The sequence below is a fragment of the Engystomops pustulosus genome, chromosome 4 (genome assembly GCF_040894005.1).
Source record: "Engystomops pustulosus chromosome 4, aEngPut4.maternal, whole genome shotgun sequence".
NCBI lineage: Eukaryota > Metazoa > Chordata > Amphibia > Anura > Leptodactylidae > Engystomops > Engystomops pustulosus.
In genome coordinates, this window is record NC_092414.1 from 35,512,000 (window position 1) to 35,526,572 (window position 14,573).

The window sequence follows — 14,573 nt, forward strand, 5'->3', positions numbered from 1 at the left end:
TGTGGGTTTTTTTTTTTTTGCCTCAGCATTTTTTGTCTGTTTGAACCATTTTAAGTTTGTTGTATCACCAAGGCCATAACAAGTTTAGAGCACACTTACAAAGAAGTCTGTATGAGGTTGTTTTTCTCTGTTATTCCAGGAAATAAGTCAATAGTTGTGTCCCTTTTTCGACTTTCCTGTCATTGCTCATGTGTCAATAAATGCCCCAATGTCAGGGAGGAAAGAAACATCCACTTGGCGATGCATTTGAATAAGGTGTGACTGGTGCATCGTGGGGTCCACTATCAAGGGGGACCTCTTTTGGGCTTTCAGAGCAGCCTGAATGCTCTAATATAGTAGACTTCTTCTTGCTCTCAATATTTTTGTTGTGTCTTGTTTGGCATAAAGAAGATTTTGACAGGTTTTTATTTGGCTTTTCCATACGATTTGAGGGGAACCTGTCAAGAGAAACCCTTTTTGAGCCTCCTCCATGTTCCCACAGACAATAAATATCTTATCTTGCTGTTTTTATATTACTTCTGGAAAACAACTTATAACCACAAATGGCAGAAGTTTTATAAAAACTGTTTGGGGATAAGCCATTTATTGTCTCTAGGAACATGGAGGAGGCTCAAAAAGGATGCCTGTTGACAGGTTCCTTATAATTATTAGCACAAAAGACCCCTTTCACAATTGCGAGTGCGATACCCTGAACTCGCATCACACTCGCAGCATGTGCTGCCTGGATTATCCGGCCCGAATGCTACAAACCGGAACTGAAATGACATGCTGGTTCAGTGCTGGCTTGCAGCATGCGGGATAGACGTTCCAGGCAGCACATGATACAAGTGTGAAAGGGGTCTTACTTCTTCTGGCAGCTGCTGGATGGTGGAGCGGACAGGTAACAGCAATTTGGATATAAGCCAGTGTTCACATTGGTATACAGAAAACCAACACAAGTCAGAAAAACGGCTTCAGGATGGAAGATACAAAACACTGAGGGACAAACAACAGATATAAACAGACAAGTGGAGGCAGACAAAATTGTGTCAAAACCAAGATGACGGCTAAGGTACAGAATTATATAGCAATAGAATGGACGGTAGGCCAAGCAGAGGTCAAGTACACAGGATAGCACACAACAAGATAGCAAGAGCACAAGGTAGCAGAGATCAAACTGAGTAGCCAGCACCCACTGAAGGAACTGGGCAAAATATAAAGAGAGTAATGGACTCTCCCCCAGCACTGACTGGTTCAGCTGTCCTTCACTCAAACCACAGCTGCAGACAAAACGAGCTCAAACTCACACCCAGCTTTCCCAAGGAAAGATCCTGAGGAGGAGCTGTAAATCACAGGAAGCTCTGGGTGTGGTTATTTGCACAAAAGCCTGAAACCTGATCCCAAACAGAGGAATTTGCAAGTTCTTACAGGGGGTTATTGGAAAGCATATTAACAAGGGGGGCTACTGCTGGACAGTATCTTAATAAGGGCTCCTGCTGCTGGACAGTGTAATAGATATATATGGTATATGAGTATGCTGCTATATGCATATATATATAAGTAGCATATACGTGTAGTCTAAATTGTAATATACAGGACAGGGGTGGCAGCGAGGATTTAGGCATTTGATACAAAGTTTACACCGCGGTACAAATGGGTGTTGTTACGTACCTAGAAGTGAATACAGGCGGTCCCCTACTTAAGAACACCTGACTTACAGACCACCCCTAGTTACAAACGGACCTCTGGATTTTGGTAATTTACTGTACTTTAGCCCTAGTCTACAATAAACAGCTATAACAGTTATCAAAGGTGTCTGCAATAAATATTAATATCATTGTTAATACTGGTTCTTATGACAACCCAACATTTTTAAAATCCAATTGTCACAGAGGCCAAAACATTTTTAACTGGGGTTACAATAATAAAGTATACAGTTCCGACTTACATACAAATTCAACTTAAGAACAAACCTGCAGAATCCTGTACGTAACCCGGGGACTGTCTGTAATGGTAAGATAAAGAACAACCATATTAGATGTAGGTATCGAATACTTTCCTGCTCAAAACCTCTTTGTGAGGACCTCTACAAATAATGGGATCTCTTGTTTGCCAGTTGTCTGGTGTACAAGCCCTGAAATAATTACACACTGCCAGGAATTGATATTATTTACCCCTTCACACCGCCTTCATGGCAAGTGAGCTTAGAGGGGCGTGAATTGGGGCACAGCCAGCGGCAGAGTGGGTTTGCACTGGTTGTTTCTGTTCTGCGCCAGTGCACTTGCTATAGCTTGTCTCTGTTCAAATCTAAGCTACACAGGCTACATTCGGAGGCTGGAGTCTCTTGGGGCATTTATCACATAATAAATGTCCCCCATGTTACCTAAATGTATGAAAGATGTGAAATTATTATGTCGTATATTGAATGAGGACTTATAAGCAGTAGATGGAATAACAAATGCAAGATTCCCGTCCTGTGTAACATGTGGGCTAGGGCAACACGCGGGTCCATTTCCATGGGTTGAACACGTTTGTGCAATTTGGATGCTCTACTGACTATAAGATAAAGGAAAAGTACAGGCAGTCCCCGGGTTACGTACAAGATATGGTCTGGAGGTTTGTTCTTAAGTTGAATTTGTATGTAAGTCGAAACTGTATACTTTATAATTGTAGAGCCAGACAAAAAAAACTTGGCCCTAGTGAAAATTGGAGTTTAAACATTTTTTGCTGTAATGGAACAAGGATTATCAATAAATCTTCATTACAGAAACTCTACAGCTGATTATTGCAGTCTGGGACTATAGTAAAGCATTCAGAAAGCTTCACCAGAGGTCAGAGGGGTCTGTCTGTAACTATGGGTTGTCTGTAAGTCGAGTGTCCTTAAGTAGGGGACCGCCTGTACAGGTATCTACTATCATGTGGTGTTTAGATTTCAAACATATGTAAGGATTTGGCGCCATCTTGGGATCAATTTGTAATACTGCAGTTGTTTGTGAACAGTGAGAGGGGAGTAACAAATCTTTGTGAAAATGATGATATAACCTTTTCAGTAATATAAAGTTCCAAGTTCACACTAAAGATCTTCTGCTATGTCAACTGTGTGAGCATTTAGGTCTAATAGAAATAAGGATAATAAGGACTACAAAGAACATATGTAACCCAGATTTCACATAAAGGTGTACAGGTACCAATGTCATAAGAACTGTCCTATACCATAAGTGTCCTAAATATGTTGCAGATTAAGCAGCAGTAGTAAGACTAAAGTATTGTATTAATGATCTTATGAATAAATGACCGTTGGTGAATTTTGAACAGACTGTGTTGGAGTTCTGGTGTATCATTTGCCTTAGTTTTCTGTTGTTGGGATATTTATTAAGAAAGAGCATCCTATATTATTGTCAGGGTATGTTACTTCCAAATTACAGTAGCCTTCAGCTGGTTCCCTATGGATCAACAAACAGTGAAGAAAAGAAAGACCGACTCCTAATTTTAAAACCGTGTAAGACTCACTCAAATTCTCTAGCTATGTTAATACTGATTGTACAACCCGATTACAATTTTTGCTTCTCTATAAATAGCCTAAGGCCGGCGCCACACGTGGCGCTTTGTCTGCGCTTGCAAACACAGACAAAGTCGCGCCCACCGGGGAGGGCCTCGGCCTGATCGCATCGGCGTTTCTATGGAAACACCTGCGATCGGGAACGAGCCGCCGGTGTTTCGCGTTAAATTAACGCAAAACACAGGCGGCTCGTTCCCGATCGCAGGTGTTTCCATAGAAACGCCGATGCGATCAGGCCGAGGCCCGCCCCAGTGGGCGCGACTTTGTCTGCGTTTGCAAGCGCAGACAAAGCGCTACGTGGTGATGCCACACGGGAAGATACTTCCCGACCCGAGTCAAAAGCCTCTCACTCAGCCAAACCAGTTCCCTACCAGTAGCCCTAGATATAGCACAGTGAGTAGCTGTAATCCTATATACAGCACAGTGAGTTGCTGTAGCCCTAGATACAGCACAGTGAGTTGCTGTAGCCCTAGATACAGCACAGTGAGTAGCTGTAGCCCTATATACAGCACAGTGAGTATCTGTAGCCCTAGATACAGCACAGTGAGTATCTGTAGCCCTAGATACAGCACAGTGAGTAGCTGTACACTATATTCAGCACAGTGTGTAGCTGTAGCCCTATATACAGCACAGTGAGTAGCTGTAGCCCTATATACAGCACAGCGAGTTGCTGTACCCTATATTCAGCACAGTGTGTAGCTGTAGCCCTATATACAGCACAGTGAGTAGCTGTAGCCCTATATACAGCACAGTGAGTAGCTGTAGCCCTAGATACAGCACAGTGAGTAGTTGTGCCCCTATATACAGCACAATGAGTAGCTGCAGCCCTATATACAGCACAGTGAGTAGCTGTACCCTATATTCAGCACAGTGTGTAGCTGTAGCCCTATATACAGCACAGTGAGTAGCTGTAGCCCTATATTCAGCACAGTGAGTAGCTGTACCCTATATACAGCACAGTGAGTAGCTGTAGCCCTATATACAGCACAGTGAGTAGCTGTACCCTATATTCAGCACAGTGAGTAGCTGTACCCTATATTCAGCACAGTGAGTAGCTGTACCCTATATTCAGCACAGTGAGTAGCTGTACCCTATATTCAGCACAGTGAGTAGCTGTACCCTATATTCAGCACAGTGTGTAGCTGTAGCCCTATATACAGCACAGTGAGTTGCTGTAGCCCTAGATACAGCACAGTGAGTAGCTGTAGCCCTAGATACAGCACAGTGAGTAGCTGTAGCCCTATATACAGCACAGTGAGTAGTTGTGCCCCTATATACAGCACAGTGAGTAGTTGTGCCCCTATATACAGCACAGTGAGTAGCTGTACCCTATATTCAGCACAGTGAGTAGCTGTACCCTATATTCAGCACCGTGAGTAGCTGTACCCTATATTCAGCACAGTGAGTAGCTGTACCCTATATTCAGCACAGTGTGTAGCTGTAGCCCTATATACAGCACAGTGAGTTGCTGTAGCCCTAGATACAGCACAGTGAGTAGCTGTAGCCCTATATACAGCACAGTGAGTAGCTGTAGCCCTATATACAGCACAGTGAGTAGCTGTAGCCCTATATACAGCACAGTGAGTAGTTGTGCCCCTATATACAGCACAGTGAGTAGCCCTATATACAGGCCACTGACTGCTTACAAGATTGTAGACACCTGTGATAATAATTAGTAAACACACCTTGATTTTACATGTCCTTTTGCTCACATTTTTTTCAGGGGTAACATAATTTCTGTCCAGGCCTGTAATTTTATAAAAATTCTGTTGAAGCATGGTTGAAAAGCTTAAAGTTTAAATTACTTTTACTTTTGTCAGATTAAAGTTATTTCTGTGACCATTATGGGTTTTTCTTTCATGAAACTAGGGACGGCCAACAATTTTGTCCACGTGTGTCTATATCTCTATCGCTATCAATTTTACTTCACACATGACCTGTCTTATACTTATTGGCAATAGTAACTGTCACGGGTGCTCCTTCGACCCACGTCCTAGGTCCCAGACGCACTCGTGCCCCTCTCCGCTGCCCCGAACCCTGTCGGATCACTCACCTCGCCTCGATCCAGCACTGACTCCCGCGGTAGGGCATGCGCGCTGGCTTCCTGAGACTTAGAGGGCCAGTGCGTTGAAAATTGGCGCTGGGCCAAATTCCAGTCCCTTCCTGTCTCCCCTGCCAGATCTTGGTGCCTTGTGCCCTAGAGAAAGCTGTGTTCCATGCCCTTTGCTGTTACTGTGATTTCCGTTGTGACCCTGGCTCCGTTCCTGACTACGCTGCTCCGCTGCCTGCATTGATCGATTGCTACGTCCCCGAATCTGATCCCGTACTGTTCGTGCTGACCTCCTGCCTTTCCCTGACTCCAATTTTGCTCAATGTTTTTGTATCAGTCTTGGATGCCACCACGGACAAAGTCATGCCTGTGGAACGACCTGATGGTACCACGCTGCAGCAAGTCCAACCTGCTTTCCGGTGAGCTCTGGTAAAAACCGGGTACCACTTAGATTCTGGTCCCAGGTGTCGGCTTACGTCATTGTCCGCGGTGGTCCAGTGGGTCCACTACCCCAGAAGTCTGACAGTAACCAATATAGCAACCAAATAGCAGAGCTCATATTAATGACCTGTGGTGAAATAGAAGCTGAGCTGTGATTGGTTGCTAACTACCACAACAGCAGTTGCAGACAATGGCTCCTGTATATGGTGGTTAATAAGTGAATTTTTTAAAGTGCATAGTGAAAACTTCCACTCAAAACCAAGTCTTACCTGAGTCACAGAGAGAGGCTGTGCAAAATTTGGTGATTGTAAACCTGACAGATAGTGGATATGCATATACACACACACATACACTCAGCTTTATATATTAGATATTGGTAGGAATAGCGTGGTTAATAGGTTGTCATATAGGAGTGGAAATTAGTAAGTCTACAAAAGTGGTGGCGACAAGGGTTTTTAGTATATTTAGTACATAACTAAAGTTCTTCAGATTTGGTACTATTAGGTTTTTCTCACTGTGTCTTTATTATTGTTGCTATTAGATGACTGAAAGCCTGTCAAGGATGGAGTAAAAACATGAAGCGCTGCTGACTAAAGGTATGTTGGACTTCTGGAAATGTCTGGCAATAGGACGTGTAAGGAGCAGAAGCAATGTGCACTATCATCTTCATTCAGCTGCCGGTCCTGCCTCATCCTTCTTCTAAGGCCCAGAACTAAATTATCCAGGGGTTATCCAGGGACTGGCATTGGGACTTGGCCTGTTGGTAGGGGAACACTACTCTACACCATGCTGTCATTACTTGCCACGAACTGCAACGATTCTATCGGATCCTCTTTCTTAACTTCATGTTGTTGGAATTCCCCGTTATCATATTCATTTCCATTGACACAATAAGTGGCACCACATTTCTACAAATTGAAACATTTATTTGTACTTTATTTTTCTCAGTAACATGTTACCACATGAGCAAACACAAAGCAATAATGGGTGAAGCAGACCGTGGTGCAGCCATAGGTGTAGCATAGTTATATGGACACTACAAAGAAGAATGCCTACATTCCCCCCTCAGAACAATATCAACTACCTTAATTTTTGGCAGTATAAGTATTGCATGTACCCCCAATGTTCTCTGCATTGTAAATCAGAGAAACTGGCCACAAAAGGAGCAGGATGCAAAATGAGTCTGACTAAGCGGGAACCCTTTAAGTAGTAGTTGCAAGCCAACTTGCAACCAGACAGGAGACCATGTATCTCTGCATGATACACAAGCTGCCAGATATACCCCCTTCCCCTGTCAGGAGATCATTAAAGGGAACCTCTCACTAGATTTTACCCCATTAAAGTACAAGCCCCTTTAGGTAGGATATAAAGTGTAAAAATGTATTTTCTATAAATCCCTCTTTTTTGTGAAATCTCATCCATTTACCTCTTCTTACTTCCGGGATCTTTATACTACTAGCACTGGATATATACTGCAGGGCTGGCTATATACTGGGGGTGGGCTGGTTATATACTGACTATATACTGTTCCATAATCATTTATCACTGGGGGACATGTATCTTAGTTAGTTTTCTTGGTATAATTGAGACTTTTGGTAGATCTTTTTTGAGCCTTTGCAAAAAACGCATTGCAAACGTCATGTGTGACCACATGCTGAAATAAAACTGAAAATTAAAACTTATATAAACACTTGCAATTAGGCAAAACAAATAACTGATACAAGCTGAATTTATAAGTACAGTAACTAATTTCCATACACGGTGAATGCAAAAATGTATAAAATAAACAAGAAAGCCCCATGATCAAAATTTTAAACATTAAAAGCATTTGATCTACTTACAATTTACATGTTAAAACGGGGTCCAAGGAAGAAAAAATAATGCCCTTGTGTGGCAAGTACCTCAGCAACTTCGATAGTGCCTACAACCCTTCCTCTGCACCTGCCCTGGACCACATGCAAATTTGCGTCTGAAAGTCACCAAATATGCAGGAAACAAATAATACATAAGGCAAATGTTGCACGGAACATCTGCAAAACAAATGTGCACAAGGTGCAGGCAAAGGTGTACTTGAGAAAAAACAGCAAAATTAAAGAAAATTAAAAGAGCAGTAATAAAGATACATGTCCCCCATTGTGTATTATAGAGGTATCTGCCATACACAGAGCTGAGTCAGTATATCTAAGTTCTTTAAAATCGTACAGTTTTGTCTTCTTTTTTGAGAGGGATAAGCAGAGGCAAAACATATATCGTGGAATTTTTACCACCTCTGCTGGTGCTGCATAATGCTGCCCATATGTATGGATGGGCAGCCACTCTCAGATGTGATGACAACTTTTGTTGGGTGCTCAAGTTGTACTGAATCCAGAAGACGTTTTTGTATCTGGGCCCCGGTGAGGGAGGGACCACATAGGCTCCTCTGTACAAAAGCATATACTTCTAATATTAATAATGGGGGAGGTAAGATTAGTTTCCCATTGGGAACCAGTAGCTTTAAGTATCAACTCCGTTCTTCCCCATAGAGGTCTATGGATACTGTTCAGTACAGTTTTAGGCTACATTCACACTGCTGTATGGGGGGCGTTTATATGCCGTATAGACGTCCCCGCAGACGGCAATGAGTGCACGCGCCGTACGGGAGCGGTACGGTGCAGCACACGTCCGGCACCATACCGTTCCATAGCCTGGAGAAAGATAGGACATGTCCTATTTTTCCCCGGAATACAGCGCCGTGCGCCATATATCACGTGGAGAGGGGCAGGAGTGAGCAGACGCCAACGTGTGAGTACGGTGGGCACACATTAGTGTAAATATAGCCTTATCATAATCTCCCTATACTAAAATTTTCTTTCTTCTCCATAATGCTTGTCTTAGGACTCCATGATTATTGGGGGTCCCATATATGTCCTATATAATATTCTCTCCATAATACTACAGATTGTTGTGTACTGGCTCTAGTTTGTTATCTAAAGTCAGAGGCTGAGGATGACAGACCAATTTCTCAGAAGTAACTGATATTAGCCCAGGTTTTCCGCCATTGCTATACGCAGCGCCACTATGGCTACACAGGATGTAGAGCCGCGCACGCTCAATATAAAATACCAGTGGATACAAGATGCTAAATGAATGTAAAACGCAACAATATTTCTTCTATTTCTCATTTCATATACAAATGTAAAATATAAGCCAATATCATGGTATTTCACAGTCTCTTTAAACAGAGATTTTATACTATTGAAAGATGTTTTAGTTTCTGAATTTTTGGTAACTTATTCCAAAAATATACAAGAAATTTACTGATATTTTTTTGTTGCGAGAAAAAATGTAATTTTATTATTTTTAATTTTTTTAGACATTTTTTAGGCATTTTTCTATCTCCTCCTGCAGTTACACCTTCCATACACCAGATGTGTGCCATTGAGCTAAGAATGATTTTCGGCACTGCAGTGAGGTCAGCACATTGTAATTGGTGGAGGCTGGCAGCTGACTTCCTATCTCCATGGTAACTGCTCGGCCTACTTCCACCGTAGTGCTCCCCCTCCTCCTCCCTGGTCCCCACCTTATCATGACGACCTAGTCTGTAGGAGGAAAAAGGAAAACAGACGCCATGTTTGCTGCAGGAAAAAAAAAAGGCGTGAATGGCAGATGCTGATGCTAAACATAGAATAAGTGTTATAGTCAGACATGTGTGACGGGTCAATGCACCTGAAAGAGACAGGGAATTTCTATAAAGAAGACAATTACATGACGTCATCTGTTTTATTATCTAATAATCCCCTGCAATCTGTGTCTGTCACGGTAATCCATTGTCTCTGCATCCTGCATTATTACATCCTTCCAGGATTTTCCTGCCATGAATAATACTGTCACAAGCTAGGACTGCAGACATTGAATAATGACGGCTACAAAATCTGCTGTTGTGGAACTACAGCTCCCATCATTCATTGCTACAGCCTGCTGAAACCTGTAGTTCTACAGCAGCAGCCACTTGTTTTACATCCCCAATAGGAATGACACATAAAAGGAGCAGCATTAATACAAAGACTGTAGATTTGTGGAACTACAGCTCCCATCATTCATTGCTAAAGCTTGCTGAAACCTGTAGTTCTACAACAGTGCTACTTGTTTTACATCATTTGCATTAATATGAAGATCTGCAAACTATGGATTTGTGGGACTACAAGTTACATGATTCTCTGTATGACAGGCTGTAGACCTGTAGTTCTGTCTTTAATGCTATATACACACATAAACATATATACCCCATGATCTGTACAGTGCTGCAGTATATGATGGCGCTACAGAAATAAAGATTTATTTTGCATATATTTACATAAATGTAAGCTCTATTTCATTACTGTCCCAAAGAAAACGAAAATAGTCTAAGTAAACTTTCTCTGTCTATGTATCTGTAATTATCCGTCTGCTGTATCTATAATATGTAGGTATGGGACAGGAAAGGAGCAGCATAGATACAGAGAACTGCAGACTATAGTTGTGTGGAACTACAAGTTACATAATTTATGACATATTTGTCTTGCTGAGACCAAAAGTTTAACTTTATTGTTAAATGGAGTGTTTCTATCTATCTATTTATCTATGAATATTGGTGTAGGCAAGATTTTATTACTTCACCCAATAAAACTAAGTGGGTCCCAGGTGTTGTTTTACTGCCTCTAGACCAGTGATGGCGAACCTATGGCACTGGTGCCAGAGGTGGCACTCAGAGCCCTTTCTGTTTGCACCCAGGCCATCACCAGAGATGACTCCAGGTATATTCCTGCAGTCCCAGACATCCCAGGACTTGCTGTGCACAGAGGTATTTTAAAGTGACAGCTGTACCTGGGACTATTTTCTGCTTTATTAGTGTCCTCAGAGTGCTGGTATCAATGAAAACTGTGACAGAGAAGGGAGCATAAATCACAAATTCAATTTCTGTGTTGGCACTTTGCGATAAATAAGCGGGTCTTTGTTGTAGTTTGGGCACTCAGTCTCTAAAAGGTTCGCCATCATTGCTCTAGACCCTCTGCACATTTTTCCCAGCTGTAAAACCACTATAACAGTCCCATTAGCACAGGGGTAACTTCAAATATACGTAGTAGTATACAAGTGTATACAGCTACAGTATACAGCTACATACAAGTGTCACATTTGGTGGTTGGTGTACTCTGTATTCATATTAAAAAAACCTGCAGCAATTCTTCTGTTACAAAGTCGGGTATTAATCAATTTGGACACAGGGTCTGTGTTTTGTGGCACAAAAATTGTGCTATAATTTTCAATGGGATGTAAGATTGTGGTGGAAGGAGTTAATGTTTTGGCGCAGGAGCGAAAAGGTTTAGAACTGTCTCCACATTCATATAAGTGATATAGAACTCTGTACACAAGCTTTTTGCAGCTCTAAGTGTGTGCCAAAAAAACTTGTCTGTATAATAGAAGCGCAAAGCGAAAAGTGTAAGATTCCCAAGCAGCACCCAAATTGTGCGCCCCCCAAAAAAAGACAAATTTATGATTGTCGGAAAACCACAGATGTTGTGGCTCCGAAACTTAATAAATATGGCATTTGGGTTTCCTCCGGGTCCTCCGGTTTCCTCCCACACTCCAAAACATACAGGTGGGTTAATTAGATTGTGAGCCCGATGGGGACAGGGACTGATTTGGCAAGGAAAAAAAAACACTAGTTTTCTATCTGAAAGTCAATACTGGATGCCCCTTAAAACTTGGGGGCCCAAAACCAATTCAAGGCAACAATGTGGTATTTAAAGACATTGCATCAATCTGACTTGTTCAATCCAAACATATCAGGATTGGATTTATTAAATAAGTTTTATTAACTCGCATGCGTTAAACATTTTTAACCGGGTTGGACTCAATAGGTCAGAGCTCTTCCATCTATCTATCTATCTATCTATCTATCTATCTATCTATCTATCTATCTATCTATCTATCTATCTATCTATCTATCTATCTAATATAAGAATCCCCCTATTGAGGGAGGTTTAAAAGAGCTCCATAGTTCAGGCAATGAACTCATAAAGAAAAGGGTTAACTACACTGAAACGTCGCCTCTTTGGGAATAAACTTTACCCAAATTTTCACTACTTTGGATTTGGAGTGCTGCCTCATTTTGTGTTGGATATCTATATCTATCTATCTATCTATCATCTATCTATCATCTATCTATCTATCTATCTATCTATCTATCTATCTATCTATCTATCGATGCAGGTTGTTCTGTCAGTTACTGACGTTAGTGAAATGAATCACAAGGGAGAAGCAGATCCAGGACTGAACATGTTTGAGGGAACCTCCCTGTGGTTTTGTTCTAACTGTAGATCTTTGTTCGCATTAATAGAACCAGTTTAATAAAACAATAGGCTTTTGTATATGATATATCCCACAGCGAAACAGATGTTTATTTAATATGTGCTTACTGTGTGCTATGTAGAATGAATCAGGAAAAATTATACTCTCTGGGAGGGTAAGGAGGAGGGCAGTGTGAGAAACTGTAAATTACTATGGAATATGATGCCATTTAGTGTCCAAGAAAAGCTGGGTTAAGGTTTGAAAACTGTGACTGCAATGACTAGAGACCTCTCTGTTAGTTGCGCCAATGTACAGTAACCAAGGAACGATGAACATGATGTGGATAGAATCTACTAAAAGCAAAAATACTTTTGTAATTGATGTCTCTTTATTAGAATAGGCCTCCTTTGCTATATTCTTTTTTTTGTAAAATGTTTAGTGACAAACTCTGGTAGAAGGCCCCCTTGTGGTGCAAATTGGTGTTACAGAATGCCAACCTGATTGGTCTAATAATGATTATCTTAGTGCTAGTTCACACTTGCATCAGGGCTTTTCTGTTTAGTAAGTATGGGCGCCACATTATTGTTTTTGGGCGGCACTTGGGAATCTGACACCTTTTCTACACATCTAGTTTTCCGACACGTTTTTGGGCGCAATTTTCGGGTCACAATTAGCGCTGCAGAAAGCCTGTCTACGGAGTTCTATTTCACCTTCATGAATGTGGAGACATTTCCCTTTTGTGTCCTGTGCCACTTCATTAACCACTTGCGCCACAGTCTAACGAAAAATAGTGAAAAATATAGCACAAATCATGCACAAAAAAAAAGATTTTTGCTCCAAAATTGATAAATGCCCCAAAAAGTGTTGAAGAAACACTTTACCACAATCCAACCCAGGGCCCCTTGCTGGTTGTAGCTATGGTAACTCTTCCCCTGTATGTACATACTGTATGACACTTATATAGGAACCTTAGCATGGTAAGATCCGGAGACCTGCACTCAACATGGGGCACAGCCAAAAGCACAGCACATGGGCCTTGTGTCACGGGGGCCTAAAGGCTCCTGTGTTACCTATTAACAAAAGAAGAAGTATGAGCTACTGAAGAAAAGAATCACCTGCAAGTCCTGGGTAGTGGTTAAAGGGAACCTGTGATCAGGAGCCCTTTTTCTGGCGCCCCCATTTCCCTGTAGAAAATTGTAAGCACGTTGCCATACTGATTTTATAATAAAACTGCCTTTTTCTGATATAAAAAAGTAAGATGAGTGTTTAACTTTCTCTCTGCAGAGCAGTGTCCCATGTCCTGTGGGAGTGTCCAGTGAGAAGTGGTTTCCCCCCACCCTTGGAAACTGCTCCGTCAAGTGTCTGTTTCCAACAGGAGAGATATGGGTGCTTCTTTTATTTGAAATAGACGCATGACGGAGTGGTTACCCGAGGGTGGGGGAACCGCTTCTCACTGGCGACTCCCATGGGACACGGGATACAGCTCCGCCCAGAGAAAAGTAAACTTTCATCTGACTTTCTGTTTAACGGAAAAGGCCACTTTTATTACCAAAAAACACTTTTGCAATGTGCACACTATTTTCTATGGTGACATGAAAAAGGGCTCCTGATGACAGGTTCCCTTTAAGACCAATGCACTTGTCACAGCAATTGTTGTAATAGGCATTGAACTACTATATAATTACTGGGTGCTTTTTCTGGAAGAAATCGGTCATGTTTTTCTACACTAAAGGTGCAGCACCTATAAACCCTGTTCCACTTCTGAATTTGTGAGCAGTTCAGGCCTTTATACCTATTAGTCTTTTATTAGTATTTTATCAACAGAATATAGCTGGGAAAGAACAATAAGTTACGATTCTCCCAGAAAACCGAACATCTCCTGTGCTTTGGAGATTAAGCTGCTTTTAGGAGGGAAATAAGGAAGGCTTTGTATAGCAGAAAGTTGTGAAATTGTAGCTAGTTCTGAAGCGAGCAGATCAAAGGGAGACGTGGATCACTTAATTTAGGCATGTGTGTTTAATACACTTACCAGTTAAACCATCAATCCATTCACAGCATTTCTGGGAAGATTTCCTCCTTTTGCAGCTGTTTGTAACATTAAACAGCGGTGAACATAAAGGAAGGGGCCCAAGTGAGCTAAAGGGACCATTCCATGGATGTGCTCATTATATGTATAGTATATAAACCACTACTTCTACTTCATAAATTATGATTTATTGTGGAAAATATATATATTTT

General features: G+C 41.6%; 1 long non-coding RNA gene across 4 annotated transcripts in view; it reads left to right on the plus strand.

Moving 5' to 3' along the window:
- The window catches only part of LOC140126348 (uncharacterized), a 193,843-nt gene that overhangs the window by 10,959 nt on the left and 168,311 nt on the right, over nucleotides 1-14,573 (plus strand). For all 4 annotated transcript variants that reach the window (XR_011854806.1, XR_011854804.1, XR_011854807.1 and 1 more), the window contains exon 3: nucleotides 6,571-6,625. This is a non-coding gene — a long non-coding RNA (uncharacterized lncRNA). The remainder of the gene's footprint in view (nucleotides 1-6,570; nucleotides 6,626-14,573) is intronic.